The following is a 16,482-nucleotide window of genomic DNA, read 5'->3' as shown; positions in this document are numbered from 1 at the left end:
TAGGATAGGTTTTCCTGAAGAGGAAACTGGTTTAAAACCAGGAAACAGGCTCAGAAAGGCTAAAAAATAAACCAAAGCGTAAGCATCTGAGTTATCTGACTTCAGACCCATACTACCTCTTCCACATCATGCTGCTAAGTCAGGAGCATCAAACAGCATCTGGTTGATAATTCTTTTGAAGGGGATGCTTCTCAAAGTGGAAAAGGAACTGAGCTTTCAAATGTTCCTTCTACCTGGACCTCTATTACAAGTTCTACTGACGATTTTGCTGAGAATACTTATAATAAATGTAGGGCATTTCTTCTACAAACAATGTTATTATTCTGTCCTCTTAGGACATCTGGAATGTGTTTCTAAGTATACAAGCCCCAGTTATTTGTGCCCATATTGCAAATAACTGGAAAACTCTAACATTGAAGTGCCATTTTTTTCAGAGCAGAAATGGAAGTCCTAGCCAAGTTGTAAAGATTGATTGGGAGCCTCAAAAGGAGAAAGATAGCAAGCAGCAACTTCCTTAATTGTATAGTTTGTAGTTCTTGACGTTATTAAATCAAATTTTTGTAGGGATGGGGGCCAAAAATTGAGAAATGAGAAAATAGAGTAAGGGAGTAGGGACAGAGACAATCAGGGCAAAAAGGGAAAAGACAGCTAACTAAATTTCTACAAATTTAAAGTTAACAGGAAAATTGAAACTACAATATATGAAACTATATGACTACATATCAAATATGTGTTATATATTATATAATATTATAACAAATATAATAGATATCTATTGAACACACTTTATTAAGCACTATATACATATGTATGTATAGGTATGATATATATAATGTGTACATACAGTGTACGTGTATATATATACAATTTTATCTTTCTGCAAACATATATGTACTACTATATGTCCCCATTTTACATATGAAGAAACAGAGGTTAAGTAAATTTCCTAAAGTCACACAGTTCAGAAACAGTAGGAACTGGAGTTAAACCCAGATCCATAAGACTACAATGACTGTGCTGTAAATCATTATGCTATATAGTCAAGAGCCAAAACACTGCATAAAGACCCAAAATTAACCTCCACTCCTCGCTCTCTGCTGGTGTCACAGACTCGTCAAAACTTACGTGGTTCTGGAACAGTTCTATCATAAACAAGTCTCAATAGATTTTAAAAGAATAAGTCTTACACAATTTGTTATCCATAAAGCATGCAAAAAAAGCCCAAATATCTGAAAATCAAACAACCTTATTTCTAAACAACACATAAATCAAAGAAGAAATCAAATCACACATAGATTATAAAACATTCAAACTGAATAAGTAAAATGCCATAAAATTTATGGAATTCAGCTAAAGCAGTGCTTAGACAGAAATATATAGGTTTAAATGTCTAAATTATGAAAGAAAATGAAAGATCCAAATCAATGACCTATGCTCTCAAAGAACCTAGAAAAAGAGTAGTAAATTAAACATAAAGGTTAGAATGGAGAATAATGAAACTGAAAACAAACGAATACTATTTTTTGAAAGGATTAATAAAATTGATAAGCCTCTATATAGACCTAACAAAAAGAAAAATACAAATTATCAATATGAGGATAGAAAGAGAGGCCAACCATATAGGACCAATGGTATTTAAAAAGATAATAAGGGAAGAGTATTGGAAAAACTTTATTCCAATAAATTTGTTAACATGAACAAATATCTTAAAAGATATACATTAAAACTGACACAAGAAGAAAGAGATAATATGAGTAATCCTATGTATACTACAGAATTTGAATTTATAATTTTAAAAACCCTTCCTCAGAGAAAACCCCAGGATCAGATGCCTTTACTGCTGAATTCTATGGAACACATGAGAAAGAAATAATACCAATTCAGTATGAATTTTTTCCAAAACCAGAAGAGGACAGGATATTTTTAAACTCACTTTTTTGAGGATTTAGTTCTCTAATGCTAAAACCAAACAAAGACCTAACTATAGACTCACAGCCCTCATATACGGATACAGAATATATATGTGTGTGTGTGTGTGTGTGTGTGTGTGTGTGTGTGTGTGTGTGTATACTAATTGAATCCAGTAACATATGAAAAAGATTCTACATAATGACCAACTAAGGTTTATTCAGAAATGCAAGATTGTTTAACATTCAAAATCACTGAACATAATTCATTATATTAACAAAATAAAGATAAGTAACTCATATAGTTATGGCAACAGACAAAACAAAAGCATTTGAAAAATTCAGCATCCACTTATGATTAACTCTCAGAAAGCTAGGAATCAAAGGGAAGAAATATCCTGAACTTGTTCAAGAACATCTATGAAAAGCCCATAGTAAAAATAATGCTTTTTTCCTAAGATCAAGAACAAGACAAGGATGCCCTGTCTTGCTATTACTATATAACATTCTTCTGGAGATCTTAGCGAGTACAATAGACAAACAAACAAATGAACAAATAAACAAATAACATACAGAATAAAAAATAAGTAAAACTCTATTTACAGAAAATGTGATGTGTACTAAGAAACCATAAGGAATAGAGAAAAAGCTCCTGAAACCAATAAGTGAATTTAGCAAGATCTATGTAAAGTCAATACACAAAAATAGAGTAGTATTTCTATATATTAGCAATAAACAATTGGAAAATGAAATTAAAATTTCATTTCCAATAATATCCAAAAGTATAAAATACTTAGAAATAAATTTAATAAAATATGTACAATAACTATACATTAGAAACTATAAAACATTGCTGAGAGATGTTAAAGAACTAAATAGCTATATTAATGAAATGGAAAACAACATTGCTAGAATGTTAATTTTTTCATATTTATTTATTTATTAAAATTAATCTCCACAGAATTCCAGTAGGTATATTTTGCGTGTGTGCAAATTGACAGGCTAGTTCAAAATACAAATGACCTGGGAATACAAATGACGTAGCCAAAACAATTTTTTAAAAATGGACAAAGTCAGAAGACCTATACTAGATACCAGTCTATATTTAATGCAAACTAAAGCATAGTGACAGAAAGCAGTGTACCACTTGCAAGGGTGGAGGAAGGAATAGAAAATACAGGAGTCAATGACACAATTGGCGATGATGGAAATGTTCTTCATCTTGATTGTTGTGGTAGTTTCAATACATCTGTCAAAACTCAGAAAAGGGTATATTTTAAATTATTCAATTTATTATCGGTATATTTAAAAAAATAAAAATAAAAATAAAAATAAAACTTTGTTTAAAAAATAAAAGATTTCAATGACCAAGAGCTCCTGATCATTAATAAAGCAATGTCCTTGACTTATAAGAGAAAAAAAAATTATTTTTTTAAAACAACACACCAAACTACATAATTTGAGAGAGATTTTAAACATTCTCAAAAGTGGGAAAAAAAAGATATTACTAAACAAGTTTCAAGAATCAGAATGGTTTCCATGTTCTTAATAGTAACACTAAAATTTACAAGACAAAGAACAATGCCATCACAGTTCCGAGCAACAATGGTTATTAATCTTAAATTATCTAGCCATATTATCACCCAAGTATCAGGAAGGAATAAAAAAAATTTTCAGACATGAAAAGTCTTAGCAAATTGGCCTCCTGGGCAACCTATCAGAAAGCTACTTGAGGAGGTGTTCCATCAAAACAAAGGGGTAAAATGAAAGACAGGAACACCCAGAATCCAGCCTGAGAAAGGTCAAGGGAATCCCTGAGATATTGGTAAAGGAAAATCTCAGAATAGTAGCTGGGCACTGACCCTTAAGAGCAACAAGTTCAGAGAGCAGGTCAAAAGACTCCAGGAGTGCTGTTGTCAAAAATGAAAACACACACACACACACACACACACACACACACACACATCTAATTAAGAAGGGGTTTACACAACTGGGGGAGAGAAGGTTTGGGACATAATTCATGACTGACTATGTAGTAAATTAGAAAACCAATCAATCAAGCAACTAATAACAGAAAATAAACACAAGGGAAACAAAAAAAAAATTGCACAGGAAAGGAAAAAATGGAAGCAGAAACCATGATACACCACATACGTCTGCTATAGATAATATTTACATACTCATAAAAAAGTGAACATGGAACGTTAATTTAACAAAAATTATAATACAGCTATGTTAGATTGATAAGGAAATGGGAAGTATGTATGTATCTGTGCGTAGTTGGGGCGGAGGAGGGTGCTGTGAGAACTGATTCTTCATCTTCTATGGTGGAAAGTCAACAGGTAAAGCCTAAAATTGAAAAAAAAAAAGAAATCATGAATTAGCTTATTGCTCAGAGAGATGGAGATGGATATCAAAAGACACAGACAGCAAAAAGAGTTGAAAAGGTTGCCTCTGAGGGCGTAGTAAGTGGGTGGTGATAGACAGGGTTAAATGACTGATTTTGATTTAAGCCTTGTGGTTTTATATGCATCTCTTTGAGTCCAATATGTCTGATTTTTGTAACTAAATTAAATTTAAAAAGAAAGAAAAAATTTTAATGCAATATTGAACCATTCGTCTCTTAAGGCATCAAGATTTAGAAAAGATAGAGTAACCAGGCAATAAGTTTTCTAGCAGTTTTCAGAGCCTTGCAAAAAGTCACATCATTTGTCATTATTCTGTCAACACACATTAGTGGGCCCTACAAGTTCCCAGCAAACTGTGCTGGGTATTTCAGTCACCGAAGTGAATAAAATCCCTACCTTGAAGAAGCTCAGATTATACAAAGGTAACAAATACTAGTGATACAAAATAAGTGATCTAAGATTTATCAAGTGCTAGGGAGTCAGGGTAGAAGAAGAAATTAGTACTGTTTAAGGGGCTAGGGATGGTTTCAAAAGGAAGCAAGATGACATACACTTGAAAATTTAAGGTTTTCAGGTAAGGCTCCTATTATGCAGATCTGCATTCCTTCCCTGTTTCATGCCTTCCTCACAACCACCACCTCCCATTCCCGTGGGATCCTGCTACCCCACATTGTTTTCCTTGTATTCTCTTCCCTTGAACTTTCGAACTTTCTCATGGCTCCCTCTGGAACTTCAGTCAGGTTTGTGCTCAAATATCACCTCTTTGGAGATGCTTTTCTTAGGATTACCCTATCTAAACTATCCCCCACACTTCATCATGCTCTGTCTTCTCAGTCTAATTTATTTGACTTCGAAGCATATAACTACCTGACATTTGACCATATTATACATTTATTTACTTATTATATTTGTTTGGTCTCTTTACTGGAATGATAGTACCACAAGAATAGGAATTTTTTCCTGTTTCTTTTCTTTTCTGTTTCTTTCTTTTTTTTTTTTTGCTCTGTTTTGTTCTTTGTTGTTTGTTTGTTTGTGCCATTATATTCCTAGGGCTTAAAACAGTTCATGGCATAGTGTAGGCATTCAATACCTATCTGTTGGATGAGTAAATGAATAGAGAATAAATGTCTCTAGTCTAAATCTCACACCTACGTGCAGACCCCTATACTCTACCATCTTCCCCAGATCACAAAAACAGCTCTCTGCAAAACCATTCCCTCTTCCATAGTTTCTCATAGCATCCCAATGGCTCAAACCAGACATTTGCAAGTCAATTCTGACTTTACTCTCTTTTTTCCCTCTTTCTTACAAACATCCAGATAGGTAATCACTAAACATAGTCTATTTTATTGATGAATATCTTTCAACTCTGTTCACTTCTCTCCATCCCCACTGCAATTATCTTTATTTAGGTCATCCTTGACTCTTGACTGGATTATTGAAACAGTCTCCTCCTAATTTGCTCTTCTGGCTCCAGTTTTTCACTCTTCTAACTATCTTCCAAACTCCTACCTCAATGCATTTCATAAAATGCAAATCTGATTACATGACTGGTTTGCTTAAAACCTAGACCGTTAGAATAAAGTCCAAACTTCTTGCATGGCTCCCTAGGCCCTTCACCACTTCCTCCTCCTGATGTTCCCAACTCTTCTCTGGCCACCCGTCTAGCCTTACTGACCAGATATGCCAGGCACCACCCTGTCTAGCCTTTGCCCTTGCTGCTGTTTTTGTTAAAAAGAAGTCCCTCTGCTCCTCTCTAATGTGATCGGATGGCAGGGACTGAAAAACTATTTCTTTTTACTGGGTATTGCCGCAGTATCCTTTGTCCACCCCCACTGACTATAAACCTTGTGTCTACTCATTTGCTCCCTGCACTAGATTTGAAGCTCAAGAGTACAGTGCCTGCATATGAAAAACATGTCTTTGTGTTCTCAGTTCCTAGCACAATGCCTGACACAAAGGAGATACTTTTAAAAATGTTTGCTAAATAGATAAGTGAATGCATGAATCTGTTTTTTCAGAATCTGTTTTTAGAATTTAGCAGTAAAGTGGAAAATGGATTGCCAGTAGGAAGTCTCAGAGCATGCCGACTAGTTAAGAGCTAATTGACATATTCCAGACAAGATGAAGAGGGCCGGACTCAGGCAGAGGCAATGGAGATGGAAATAAGGAGTCAGAATCAAGAGACTTTTGTTCGAAAAAAACAAAAGATATTTCATGAGCAAATGCAATTGATTGAATACTGTGTATTTTCTGAAGGATGGCTCTAGTGTTTTAAATTTAGACAAAGGGCTGAAAAGTCAGACATACCCTGTGAGAAGCAATCAATCAACAAACTTCATGAAAGTAAGAAGAGGTGATTGAAGTAGACAAAGAGGTTAGCAAGGCACACAGAGTTTCTGTTACAGAAATAAAAGTGCTTTAACTGCTGAAGAATCAAGAGACTGACAAGGAGAAAGAAGACTTTAGTGCAGAGGATGTAATAACTGAAAAAGTTTGCTTCAGCCCTTAATATAGTAATAAAATTTGCAGACAGCTTACAATACCATACTGACTGCAAAATTATATACTATACAGGCTGCTTTCCATTTTGATGAGAAGTATTAAAGTAAACAGGCAAGGTTTCTAGGATTTATGGGAGGCAAATAACTTCCAGGGCATGAAATAGGATCAGTAGAACCTCATTCCACTTACACTTGATACTTCGAGCACCATAAAATGAAGGTAACACAAGGCATCCCTGAAACATGGAATGATTCTGTTATGACACCTGTGCTATTAGCCAAAAATGGCAAAAAGAAGGAAATGTATATTTCCTAGGAGCCTACTCTGTGTAGGATACTGATCTGTCCCCCACATCCACTTTTTAAAAATAACCAGGAACTATTATGCCATCATAACTGATTTTGGAAAATTCTGCTTATAGAGTTTTTTCTTCAAAAGCAATAAAAATCTGTAAATAACTTTATTTCTGAATAGATAATAAATACATATTGTAAAGCATTTAATCAGTAGAAATAAGTAGAGTTAAAAGTAAATCTTCCCACCTCTGATACTGAGCTGCAATTTCCTCTCTCTAGGACAATACCTAAAAATAATTTCTCGTGCATCCTTCCAAAAAATATTCTATGCATATGTACAGCTTTACATAATTCATTCATAATCTATTCGATATATATTGAACAGAAACATTGGCTTACCATACAACTATTCTGTGCTTTTTTTTCACTTAATAACATATATCAGACAGTTCTCTATCCTCATATATATTGATCTCATTCCTGTTTCTGGTAACACAATATTCTACTGTGTGATTGTTTCATGTGTTTTTTAGCAAAGTTTCTGTCAGCGAATATTAATAATGTTTTGTCATATATATATATAATTTTCCACATATGTAAGTAAAACTATATATACTACCATTGCTCAAGAGTGTGAAAAACATGTAATTTTAAGTATTCTAGCAGTCACATTTTTAAAAAGTAAAAGAAACAGTTAAAATTGATTTCTAAAGTGTATTATATTTAATCCATTATTTCCCAGATATTATCACTTCAATATGTAAACCAGTATAAAAAATTAGTAATGAGATATTGTACATTCTTTTACTTGTAGTAAGTCTTTGAAACTCACTGTATACTTTATACTTAAAATACATCTCAATTCAGATGAGCCACATTTCAGGGGTTCAGCACCCATATTTGGTCATTGGCTACCATATCGGACAGCATAGGAATATACATTCCAAGGGTTGGAATTACTCAAAACACTTTGGGGTGACATTTTTATGGCAACCGCCAAACTGCCTTTCAAAGAAGTTATACCTATTTACATTCCCCTTAACAATCTATGGAGTGCCTACTTTCCCACATCATTCATTGCTAGTCAGGTGAAAAAAGAGTATATTGCTGAGTTTTAATTTGCATTTATTTTATCACAAGTGAGACTTAACATCTTTTTACATGTTTAAAAGCTATTTGTATTTCCTTTACAGTGGACTATTTTTATGTTCTTTGTTCATATATTTTTTACTGGCTGGGTCTTTTTCCTCATTGATATATGAGAGAATGAAAACAATCCCTTTGTCATTAATGTTGCAAACATTTTTTTCCAGGTTATCCACTTTTGGTTTTAGTTATAGTATTATTTTGCTATGCAAAAATGTTATCTTATGCAGTCAAACTGTCACTCTTTTATAACTTCTGGATTTTATCATGCTTACAGAGGTATTTCTCTAAAATCATTAAAACTGATGCCATTATTTACCATTTACAGATGAGAGAACGGATGCTTAGGGAAATATTAAATAAAGTGCTTAACGACACCAAGCCAACAAATGGCAGAGCTAGGATTCAAATCTAGTCAGTCTGACCCTAAAGACTACGCCTGCTCTTTTGACTAGACTGTACCGATCAATACAATTTGTTAGGTCTCTCGCTACTGTCTGCCTCTTTTCAATCTTAGCCTTACATTAAATAGATCATTATTACTAATAATTTCAACATTGCATTAATCCTAACACCATATTCTCACAAAATTCCAGATAAGCAGAAATTAGCAGCTTGGACATTCCCAGGGTCTCTCCATTGGACATGGAGAGAAAACAAAAAGATAAAATATCATGCAGAATAAACAGAAAACATTCCAGAGTCCAGCTCATCAGGCTGAAATGAAGAACAGAAAACAAACCTCAGTGAGACTGCAAAGGGCCTTGACCTCTAGACCGACGGGCTCGGACATTTTCATGTGAGGAGGCAGAAGTCACCGATCAATTCTGGAAAAGGTGGTGACATTATTAGGAGAGGGAGAAAGAAGAAAGGAATAGATCATTAGGGTCCTGGGGAAGAAAATTAATCCATCTCATTATCGTATTACATGATTATGTTGTATTTCTATTAATCAACTTTTTCATCAAATTTTACTCCAAATGACAATTTGGGTTATTTTCAAAACTCAAATTTGCTCTTAAAAGACATGGATTTTTACCTGTTCAAGCTCTGAGGCAAATTCAAAAGAGAAGTTTCAAAAACGTGCACTAACATCATTGCTAGAATAAATGTTTAGCCTCCCAAAGTGAACACCTTGAAAAATGTTCCTTTTATTTTACTTTATTTTATTGTATTTTATTTTACTTTATTTAAAAAAAAAAAATAGGTCACTTCATAATCTCATCTCATGCCAAAAACAAATTTCAGTGCCCAAAAGGGATAAGAAATTCTACTTTCTTTTTTCTTTTTTTGAAATTTAGTTTTCAATTATAGTTGGCAATCAATATTACATTAGTTTCAGGTGTACAACATAGTGGTTAGATATTCATATCTAACCTGATCACACTGATAAGTCTGGTATCCATCTGGTATCATCCATAGTTATTACAATATTTTTTACTATATGTATGACTTTTAGGGAATATATACATCTTAATCCATATGTTTAGTTAACAGGCGAGCCTCTTCAAAATGAAAGCTAGTCTACAGGCATTTGTCTTAGTTTTTTTAATCACTATCTGTTAGAGCTGAGTCTAAAAGCCTGACAGGGTTTTAACTGCAGATTGGCTTGCACCAGAATCATTCAACAGACTGTAGACATCTACCGTTTTTGGTTACCCTCAATTCCAACCATATATTCTGGAAACAGCAGCTATTCCATTTCCTTCTTTCGGATTTATTTCTCCCTTTTCAAACTGTATAATTCTGCTGACATTACCATTCATAGTACCTGCCCTTGGCCTAGGAGTAGGCTTATGACCCTGGCTGGGCTGAGCAGTCCAAGAATTTCCCAGAAAGCTGAATATTCTAAAGTGGGGAAAGAGAATCCTCTTTTTCCTCAGGATTTACGAGGATGAGATGATGTGAGCCTGGAGTCACCTACAGTCTTTTCTTCCTCCATGGGCGGGAAGCCTGTCTGTCTGCAATAGAAAAGAATGAAACCAAAACAGAGAAGGACAGAGATGCGTGAATGAGGGATTATGGGGAAAGATGGGGAGAAAATGGTGGAACATCACTTAAGACACTGAATCCTCTCTTCTCCTTCCCATTAATATGAACCAATAAATTCCTTATGATGATTTGAGTTTCCAGTACTTGTAACCAAAACAGAGCTGACTAATTGCTCCTCTTATGAATTAGTTCCAAGTTATCCAAAGTGACTTCACAGTTTTTAACTCATTCAATCTTTTTGGAGTCCATGTGTCTGTTAGCTTTGTTCTCTTTCTCACTGTATTCTCTTAGCTTTTATTCCTCCTCTCTGACTACTCCATTTTAGTATCCTTCTAGCACTTTGCCTTCTGGATTTTCACACTGTGTCTTTCTTCCTGTGAAAGAGCATCAAAAACCATTTCTACTCTATTTGTTCTATTCCAGACATCTCACATTCACCTCGAGCCCTAAGGAGCTACAGAAAACCTATTGTTTTTGACACCGAACCCCCTCCTCCTCCTGCTCTTCCTACTACTATATTCTGTTTCTCGACCAATTAACCCATTACCCATCAAAACACCAGACCCTAAGAATCATTGTTAAAGTCCTCCTACTCTATCTTCTGTCTCCATCCACATTCCATCAATCATTAGATCATATAAATCTTACTTTCTAAGTACCCTTCAAGTTAGTCCCTACTTTCCACCTTAACATACACTATCTAGTTCAAACTATCTAGTCTGTGATCTTAATGTTACTTCCCAGTGAGTCATATTACCCCCAGGTCTGTCACTTTGTAAAATATGCCCCAAACAATTGCTGAAAGAATCTTCCTACAAAGCAAATATGATCATTTCACTCTTCTAATGAACTTACTCCAGGAAGCAGCTCCCCACAGTGTTTAGGGTAAAGTTCTAACTCCTTCACTCAGTGAACACAGCCATTTGTCAGCAACCAAGTATTAATTTTAAACACCGTACCAAGCGCTGTGAAAGATGCTGTACTTACAAAAAACAAAACAGAATCATGGTTTCTGCCTAAAAGAGCTACTGGTTTTGCTTCTGTGCAAACAGGTCTCAAATTTTTTGGAGAAAGTTACTAAACAATAAAAACGTGATGAAAATTTACAACACAAATGCTGTGTTTTGAGCTTTCTTCACTCTTGCTAATTCTATGAGAAAACAACATCAAATACATGATCCAAGAGACCCCAGTCTGTATTATTTGCTTACTACTCACTCTTGTTTGAACTGTGATGAGGCTTTTCTAGAAAAGATTAAAGGAGTATTCAGTCCCAAGAGTGTCTTTTTGCATTTCCTGTAGCTACTGATTGATATTAGCACTCAAGGAGACTTGAACACCATAGCCCTGCACTCCTATACCTTAATGGAGAATGTTTTGTTTGCCTGTATCCACGTAGGTTCACCTGCGGGTTGAATAGCTATCTTGCACTTTCTAAGCACAAAATAAAAGATGCTCTATATCACTTGGTTTCTAATAACATGCCACAGACTTTGATGCAACATTATGAGGTTATAGTATCTAATTGGTTTGGTGCATGCTTTCCATCTACTCCTATAATAAAGGGTACATTAAGTTTGCTTTATGTGTATGGTTTGACTTTGAATAAGGACAGCTGCTCTCATTTTAAAACTAGGAATTATATCTGAGGGACCAGTCCTTCACCTGATGACCTAACGGATTTTTTTTTCCTTTTAATTTCCATGAGTCTAGATGCATCTTTTGTATAGAAAAAAATAAATGCTTTCTGGCTGTTGACAGCTGGAAATTTTTGTTATGGCTCACCTGGACTTTCATCACTGGTTTCAACTTGTGAGGATGGGGTAATTGTCCCAGAGAAACTATTTTTAAGGGCTGACTAATAATGGTCTGAGGATGACTCATGATGCAGGAAGTTATATGTTAAGCAGATTGTTGAATAGGGAAGAAAAGTTTTTTGATATATTGTCTTCTCCCTGCTGAAGTATTAACTAAAAAAAAAAAAAAAAAAAGACTTCTTGGGTGCTAGTGAAATTCTATTTCTTTATATGGGTGTTGGTTACTAGGTGTGCTCAATTTGAATAAGTTCATTGAATTATATACTTAGGATTTGTGCAATTTTCTGTATGCATGTTATATTTCAATGGAAAGTTTTTTTTAAAAACCGTGCAACATCCCCTCCCTACATGCATGTGTGTGTGTGTGTGTGCACACGCACACATACACACACACACATATACACACACACTCCTGGTCTGTGCTCTGATTCTTCTATCGAAGCACTATTATACTTTATTCTAATGGTGTATTTGTTAGCAATCTTTCTTGCTAGTTCTCTAAGTGGTCTAAAGTTTGTGCGGTGTAAACCGAATAAAATTTAAAATACTTATGTAAAACTCAAAGTACCAGGCGAACTTAAATTAAACATCATATTTCAGTTGCAGCTAGGCAGCCCATCATTTGAGTGACTCCATCCTGCCACCTCCCCTCCCCTCCCCTCAGACTCTGTAGGTTGGTTCCTGCTTTCGGCCAGCTCGACATTCTGGGGTTGAAATCTGGTTTACATTTTTATATCACCTTTGACACAGAGTCCTCCTGTTTCTGAATTAGTTCACTTTATGGATCATCTTCCATCATGGACGTTAGACATGGACCAATTTTTTCCTTGATTTCCCCGCTGATATTTGTACTTTACGAAAGGCATCTATCTCTGTGAGGAGGAAGGAAGGAGCTTTATATATCTCTGTTGCTTCTCACCCTCAAGGATCTTTCTTTTCCCATTTCCCCTTTCCATTGGTCTCCCCAAGAAATGAATTTCCCTTTCTCTTTTGCTGTAAAACAATTTAGATCACTACCTCCTGCTTGCTCAGGGCTTTCATTTACTTATACTAAATGTGCTCTGTAAAGAATGGACCATTTTCTTCAAAGCTTCCTCTTTGAGCAGCACTAAGCTCTATCAGTCTCTGAAATTATATAGTTGAAGCAAGAGATCTGATTCAGAGATAACTGAAAAATAATAGATAAACCACTCCCCTCCACTGCCTTCCCTAGTTCCCTAGAGAGGTTGGTGAGGGGGCACAGTGCCCTCTATTGTGCTTGGGATAGGTTTCAAGGCAATTTCTAAGAGAGAAGGAAACAATATACTTCCCCGCTAGATAAACTATGCGCCTTCCTCCTAATTTTGAAAGCAGATGCTGTTAAAGTCAATTTCGGTTTTAAATAACACATTTTGTCCTCTTCATTTTACATTCGTCACGTGAACTATGCCAGACACATTTAATAAAGAAGTCCATGCTAATCATTCATCATGATACCAATATGCCAGTTGTATTGTATTCTAATGTAACTCGCACTTGTGGATTTCAAAGAGCTTCCCCAGATTTAATTAATCCTCAGCTTTGCTAATGAAAAGCATTGCTTCCACCCGATGTGAGTTTGGGCTCCTAATCTATTCCTTAAGGTCACTTCATTTTTCTTGAAACCATACATTTATAATTTAACATTTCAGATCTTTCGCATTCCCTATTAAGCAATTATTTTGATTACTTCATTATCTTTCATTTTTTCCCCCTATTTAGGGTGGTTTCTGCCTACTGCGAGCTGAGTGTAATTCCGACATTCTCTCTCACTCCCTTTATTAGCATGATTTGCATTAGCAAGGGATTCATTTTCATTCTGAAGACTGAAAACAATTTCATTATCTGATAAAAATTATCTTCTCATATGCTATAAGAAGCAATTCTCCTCATTTACAGTCTCATTAGGCATTTCAACTACCCAATACATCTTCCCCATTCTTCCCCTTTCCGAAAGTAATCGTTCCTGTGCTTTAACTAAGCATCTTGGACTAGCCATTCTCATTTTTCCCTTCTTTCCCTCTTTTGTTCTCTCTTTTCCTAATGTGGTAACTGTGTTATCTCCACTGCGAATCCCTGCTATTTCCTGCTCTTCCTAAACATTTTGCCCAGGGTATGCCCAACACCCATGCTGTTGTATTGTGGATTATAAGTTTATATTTCTATTGTCTTTAATACACTCTGAGCATCTTTCAGGCTGGGCCACAGCTTATGAATCTTTTGCATTTTCAGAGCCTGAAACTGTGTCTTGTGTATGGCAATGGTAAAAAAAAAATAAAGTATATTGACCAAAATGAAGAATTAAGTACATGTGTATATTCATTTTTCTTCAGACAATTTATACTTTCAAAACTTCAAAACACAGGAGAGAATAGAGAAGTCAAAGCAACTTAATAAAGAGATAAATTAGTTGGGTAAATTGAGGACAAGCGGAAGAGATATACAGATCTGTGAGTAATGGGAAATAAGTAGTTAAACTGCCCCAGTGGGAACTGAAACACCCAAGAGGCCAGCTGAGCAAGAGCAAAAACTCAAAGTAATATCTGCACTATCTGGATACATCATATGTGACAGATGAAGCAAGATCCACATCAGACCTCGAGGCTTCTCTGAGAGCAAGATATTGAATCATGACTGTTTCTTCTCACCAAATATCCCAAAGCTAACAAATATTGCTAAACAACTCCTCAGTCTGATGTTGGATTCTTGACTTAATTCTCAGTTTTATTCATTTCTCAAAGAGGGGGGAAAAAAGTAATCACAATACTTCCTTTTCACCATAAGTGTATAAGGAAGATAAGGAATGCTGAAGCATCATCCCGTGGCATCAGGGTCAATTCCATGGGAAAACCAAAGCGCCCACTGCTTGGAGCTGGACCTATTTCTAAGGAGTGGAGTTCCCTAGCAGGTTTCAATTTTGTTGTTTAAAATGCTATTAAACCTTTAAGTGGAAATTTTAAATAAGCAGGTGGCTATAGGAGTTTGGAGATAGAGTCAGTCTTGGTCAGAGACAAAAAAAATGGAAGAGTTTAGCACATAAATGGTACTGATGGGGTCCTCTCGAGCAAGAGTATGGTGAAAAGAAAAGAGAGCACATGCCAGGAAAGAAAGAGATTTTTGCTTAAAACTCTGGTTAGTCAGTCTTTTAAGCCAGGGGTCAGCAAATTATGACCACCAACTCAAATCTGGCCCTCTGCCTGTCTTTGAGCTATGAATGGTTTTACATTTTTAAACAATTAGGAAAAAGAAAATCCAAAAAATAATAATATTCATGACACATGAAAATTATATGAAATTCAAATCGATAAAGTTCTACTGTAACACAGACCTGCTCATTTGTTTACGTATTGTCTGTGGCTGCTTTTCGCTGTAGCAGGAGAGTCGACTAGTTGCAATAGAGACACAAAACCTACAATATTTATTATAGCTCAAGTTTGCTGACTCAGGGTGTCAAGTGAGCACGTGAGTCCTGGAACTGCTACCGCCATTGTTGCTACCACGAGGGAAAACATTCTGAATATGAGATGTCGCAGGGAAAGGGCTGCTGAGACACCTGCTGGGAAATGGAACCAGAGCCCAGGAGTGTTCGTGGACCAATGTAACTTGAACAGCACATGTTACCTCTGTACTTTTCAGTTACTTGAATGAATAATTTATCTTATGATCCAGTCAGAAGTAGACATCCTGTTATCGAAAAACAAGATTCTTAACCAATACAGCTATACGATCCAGATGTAATCTGTCTCTTTTGCCCCTTAATATACATGAACTTGACTCAAATCTCCCATTTCATACCTATGATGGTCCAAAGCCATTCTCACGATTTCTACGAATTCTTAAATACTTACTGTAACAGAATACTGTAGACTGGGCAGCTTAAACAACAACAACAAAAAAACGTTTATTTCTTGCACTTCTGGAGGATGAGAAGTCCAAGATCAAGCTGCTGGGCAGAGCCCTTCTTTTGGTTTGAACACAGTGGCCTTCTTGTTGTATCCTCGTATTGTAGAAAGAAAGAGCTAGCTTTCTGGTCTCTACTTAAAAGGTCACTAATCTCATCATGAGGACTTCATACAAACCTAATTACATTCCAAAGGTCCCATTATATTGGGAGGGTAGAGTTTCAACATATAAATTTTGAGGGGACACATACAGTCTCTGGCGATTACATTCTCATGGCCCTTGCCCCATGAATACCATGCCCGTGATGCATGTTGTATATTTCTCTTTCGCTCACTCTCCCTCATTATAGGTTTCCCAATGATTTTTCATTTGTTCATGTGCTACCCGTACGTATGTCTTTGGTATATGTTCATATCCTTTGCCTGTTTTTTAAAAATGAATTTTGGCTATTTCCCTTTTCACTAACAAATAAGAAGACAGTGGGACAATA

The sequence above is a fragment of the Rousettus aegyptiacus genome, unplaced genomic scaffold (assembly GCF_014176215.1).
Source record: "Rousettus aegyptiacus isolate mRouAeg1 unplaced genomic scaffold, mRouAeg1.p scaffold_m13_p_2, whole genome shotgun sequence".
NCBI lineage: Eukaryota > Metazoa > Chordata > Mammalia > Chiroptera > Pteropodidae > Rousettus > Rousettus aegyptiacus.
Note: the sequence above shows the minus strand (reverse complement) of the source record.